Raw genomic sequence first — 5,706 nt, forward strand, 5'->3', positions numbered from 1 at the left:
GTTTTGATTCTTTTTTTTTATATATAAATTTATTTTATTTTTGGCTGCATTGGGTCTTCGTTGCTATGCACGGGCTATCTCTAGTTGCGGAGAGCGGGGGCTACTCTTTGTTGCAGTGCACGGGCTTCTCGTTGCTGTGTCTTCTCTTGTTGCAGAGCGTGGGCTCTAGAGTGCAGGCTCAGCCGTTGTGGCTCATGGGCTTAGTGGCTCCGTGGCGTGTGGGATCTTCCCGGACTAGGGATTAAACCTGTGTCCCCTGCATTGGCAGGTGAATTCTTAACCACTGCGCCACCAGGGAAGCCCTAGAAGTTTTGATTCTTTTAACAGGAGTAATAAAGCCAACACAGTCCCTTTTTTTGCTTTATAAATGCTTAATAGGTACCTCTTAAGTCACTTTGTTTCTCCAGTGCCCACCATGTCTGTAGCTAAGCTCAGAGGAATTGAATTCATCACCCTTTAATTAAGCACCGCCCCCCTTTCAAGAGAGAATCACCTAAAACATTCATAAAATTCATGTGATTTCGGGGGTTCTTGGAAAGTCACTTGTTTGGAATATTAAATTCAGAAAATTAAACTTTAAAAGAAATTCCCAACGTGTTTATAGAGCAATACTATGGACATAATTATGAAAGTAAAAATTAAATTGAACTTTAAAAAAGCCTATCCCTGATGGGTTTTGTTTTTAATTTTCAAAGAAAAAATGAAAAATTTGTGAAATTCTTTTAGAACACTTATAGTTGGTGATATAAGTAGAGAAGCTTACGTCAAAAACAATAAACACTTGAATTTCATTAAATCTAAGATGTCATTGATTGTGAGGTTATCTTATACCACTGAGAAAAATACTGCCAATGAAACTGATACAATGCTTTCTTATCACTTAGCATTTCTTTAATATTCATTGAATGTTCTTTTAAACTTATTTAGATGTAGGTGTTTTTCATTATATTGTACGTCCTTTAAAAGGAAAATATATACAAAATAAATTGCATATGGTATTCCTCAAATTTCTTCCTACTCAGAGGAAGAAATTTTTGAATTGAGTCATTAATGTTCGTGTTTTTTCTTATAATATTGTCAAATTGTTGGTGATGGAACACTTCTTTAAAACATGCCTCTCTTGTCTTCAGGGAGTCCCTTGGACATCGGGCACATTCTTACTGCAAGTTTGTCTCCACTCTTCTTTTGTGTTAACATGTGGCACTTTGCTAGGTGGGGTGGTAAATTATGGAATGTTTTGGTAAGGAACCCCAGGAATAATTCTCACCATGGGGCCTAGGCCCTTCCAGGCAAGGGCTGCTTCATGGAGAAATGTTTCTCCTTTGGTCACCAGATTGTCCCCTGACGTAGGTGAAGCACGTAGGCTTTGGATTTTATAAAGCTGGCTGGTGCAACGTGAGTATAATACCACCATCTGCATTCAGATGCTATGGCTAGTTTGGAAAATAAGTGGGCCGTTGGCTTTTAGCTCTGTCTAAAAGGGACTGGTTGCTGCTTTCTGCCCAGGAAGCCTCCTCCTGGAATGTCATCGTGTTGTGCAGCCCCACCGTGTTACTCTGGATGAGATGAGGCTGCTAGGCCCCTGTTTGCACGGAGCTCTCCCTTAGAGCTAGGCTGGACCCAGCAGGCCCTCTAAGTCGTATAATAAGTCCCTATAAGGGCCTGACCCTGCTCCTCAGAGCGCCTGGGCATTGGGCACATGCCGCTCTCAGATCTGTTGGGACTTGCTGACAGAAGTCCTGTCCCTCACCCAGCCTGCTAAGGACTCAAGGCTGCTAGAAGATGTCCCCTGCCCCACTTGACCTCACACCCCTGGAGTGGTGAGAAATCCTTTGGCCCGTGGACTCCCCACTCCATCTTCCCTGTGGGGCTAGCGTGGACAAGGGACAGCACGAGAACTCATTTATTTAGAATCTGTGACACTGTTTAGGGACCTAGAGGGAAAATAACCTGCCCGTCCTCAACCTAGAACCAGAAAAGTGGTTCTTAATCAGAACAGCACAGAGGGAGCAGATGCATCTTGGCCTCACAATGCCACAGCTATTAATGCAGTATGCATGGGTTTTGCATGTTTTGCATCAAACATCAGCCTTGAAGGGAGGAACAGGCTTTTGACTTTGTGTTCTTAAATCACAAAGAGAAAGTCAGGATAAACACAACCTCTGCTCCCAGGGAAAACACAGCTATGGCTGTGACCACATACAGCGGCATTTATACAGTAGTGCTGGAGCAATTTTCTTGAATGATTTTTTTTTAGCAACTGACCTTTGCTTATGGTGTCCTGATCCAGCTCCATCCTTAAGGATAACACCAGGTCACCCAGCGTTGTCCTTCACACAATGTTCAATTAAGCGTTGATTGGTGATAAAAATTATGAAATAATGACAAAATGAGTAAAAATTCCATCTTACCTCTGACCTGTTTTCTCAAAATACCTCTATTGATGTAGAGGTTCAGCTACAGGTAACTAAGAACACAAAATATTTGTATTTTTCTTTTTTATAAAAATCTAGGTAGGCAGTCCAGGCTGCTCTGATGGCTCCATAATGATGAGAGACCTGGGTTTCTCCTTCTTGTTTTTCCACCCTCCTCATGATCCACCTTTCTCCTCAACACCCAGTGTGGCTGCTCCGGCTCCAACCATCACATCCACATTTCAACCATCAGGAAAGTCATGCCCTGCCACTTTAAAGAACACCACTTCTGCTTCCATCCCACTGGCCACGGCTTGGTTACACCTACAGAGTAAGTCTGAGAAACATAGACTTTATTCTCTGCAGTGATATACTCAGCTGACAGCTGGGAGCTCTGGTACCGAGGAAGACAGGGAAATGGGATTCTGCCACATAGTCAAGCATAAAGTCCCCCTGGCTAAGTTCTCCCATGAAGTGAGAACTATGGAGTGATCAATTCATGTTGCTTTAGGCCAGATCTTGGCACCTAATAGGCCCTTTGGTTTCTCCTTCAGCTGGTATAGACAAGATACAGTAGAATCACTTGTTTTCCTGACCTGTTGAATCATTTTATTATCCTTTACATACATTCAATGGAAGTACAGCCCAGTACAAAAATATGAACTGGAAATTCCCCCTAAAAAAAAACCAAAGAGCCAAACTCTAATTTTCTACCCTAAATTTCTTTTCTTGGGAATTTATTTTTACTAACAATTTACTTCAAGTCTTAAGCGCTCTTTCCATCCAGGGCTTGTCCAGAGACACAAGCACTAGAACATGAATGAATTATTTTAACTCATGCATTTCTATAAATTCAAGAAACTTGAAGGGAAAACAATATGTTTATGATTCAGTGTGTATTGGTATCTACCTAAAATCACATTTGTTGATGACTTAGGTGGACAAATTTTGTATTTATATAGGAAAAATAATTTGTTTCTGTCTAAGGAATGTCCATCACACAAAATGATTTCATCCTTTCTCTGCAGGAGAACAGCCAAAAGTTTCCTGGCAAATATTGTACTTTGGGCTTTCGGTTTGCCAAGGCAGCATCAGATCTGCCTCTGCTCAACTTTTAGTGAATTGTCTTCCCCGGGGAAGGAGGCACTCTCGCCCAAGGCTGTGCATTCCCAACCCCAGGCCTTTGCTGTAACTAACTACCCTGTGGCACGCTTCCGCCTTGTGGAAAAAGGTGGGCATTGCAGACCTTTCATCACAGAAGAAAATGGATTTTGCCTTCACATGCACCTGAAAAATCTTCACTGTTCAATTCACAGTAGGCACACAAGTCACATTGGACCTTGAGAAAGACATTATCTTAACAGAAATGTATCCCCCAAATGTGAGTGTGTTTATTACAAAAAACCCCAAAACACTTCGTATATAACACTGCATAACATGGCTATGTTTGTTTTACACAATGGGTTTATTACTCAAAAGTTGTCTAATTAGCTTTATTATAGTGTCAACCGTACTTTTAGTGCACCATGAGAGCTGACTTCCAAGAGGAGACATCTGGCTTTTTATAAAGTGAGGAATCATCTTATAAAGTAAATAAATAGTATATACCTCCACCACCCCCCACCAGTTCATTCTGTAAGTTGTTTGTAACGTGAAGTATTTCTTAAAGTAAGGAGTTCTTTATGCCATTACTTAACTTCCTGCAATCGTTCTAGAATTTTCCCCCACCTTGTTTGGGATCTGCATGGGATATAGTCATTGTTTTTACAAGCTATTTCTTTTCTTTTTTTTTTTTGCCACATCTTGTGGCTTACGGGATCTTAGTTCCCCAACCAGGGATTGAACCTGGGCTCACGGCAGTGAAAGCGCCAAATCCTAACCACTGGACTGCCAGGGAATTTCCCTGCAAGCTATTTCTGAATGAACAAGTCAATGAGCGGGAGGCCTCCACCTGCCCACTTTCGGCGCCGTGGACCACACAAGCTAAAACAAGCAACATCAAATCCACAGTGCGGTCAAGAGGAACTCACGGTTTTCCCTCAATAGGAGGCTGAAGACACTCCCACTTCCTGCTTCTCATTTTAAATCTTCTTCAACTTTTCTTCTTTGGCCTGTTGACTGAAAGAAAGCCCACCACCTAAAATTTGAGAATGATGTTTTAGTTGGCGGACTTTCTGAGGACTCAAGCCCAGGAGGCAGCCTCTCACGTGCTCTGAGGGACTCTGCCCCGAGAGGTAAGGGAGTAGCCAGGATACACAGGCGTTCTGCAACAAAGACCAGTTGTTGGAGCATCAAAAGGCTACTGTTGGGCTTCCCTGGTGGCGCAGTGGTTGAGAGTCCGCCTGCCGATGCAGGGGACGCGGGTTCGTGCCCCGGTCCGGGAAGATCCCACATGCCGCGGAGCGGCTGGGCCCGTGAGCCATGGCCGCTGAGCCTGCGCGTCCGGAGCCTGTGCTCCACAATGGGAGAGGCCACGGCAGTGAGAGGCCCGCGTACCGCAAAAAAAAAAAAAAAAAAAAAAAAAAAAAGGCTACTGTTAATTCAAGAAAACCAGACATCTCAAATTAATGAAGTTAGCACTTTTTTTTGTATGGGAAGGTGCAAGAGTCTGGGCTCATTGAACTCATTGCTTTGACACGCACCTTAAGTATCTAGGGCCAGTATTCTGCCCTTCTCCATCCTGAATCCCCTCAGAGTGCACAGTCTGGGCAGCTGCGGTGGCTGAGGGCTTGATGGCTGCAACATCTGTTGTTTACTGATACGGCAGGCGACACTCCTCATCCACAGGCCCTAAGAATGCTCACGCTGGGCCTTTTGTAGGAAATCAGGATATTGGCTCTGGAAGAAGCATCAGAGACCGCTGAGCCCAATCCGATCATTTAGAGACAGACTGGGTGCTGCGTGTCCTGACCCCTGGCCCAGGGCTCTTCTCCCTGCGCTGCCCGAGGAGGCCGCTCCACACTCCAGTTCCCTAGAAGCAGGGCACCTCTCAGGCCACAAACCAGAATCTGAGATCCGGTGTGCAAACCACACCATGGTCAGAGGCGATAAGGGTAGCAAATAAACGACCTGGAGGAACAGAAGCAGAGACTTGGCGCTCAGCAGGCTGCAGATAAGCAAGTGTTTGACCTGGGCTGAGCACATCCGTTATCTGGTGACAGATAACATTCACACTCGAGGAAGCCTGTGCCTGCAGTAAGAGTGGAGCTGGCCTGGTCCTCACAGCCACAGAACAATGGCTCTGAACGATGGACTCGGGAACAATAGATGGGGGGAAATGTTAACACCCGCC

This window comes from Orcinus orca, chromosome 13 (genome assembly GCF_937001465.1).
Source record: "Orcinus orca chromosome 13, mOrcOrc1.1, whole genome shotgun sequence".
In the NCBI taxonomy this organism is placed as follows: Eukaryota; Metazoa; Chordata; class Mammalia; order Artiodactyla; family Delphinidae; genus Orcinus; species Orcinus orca.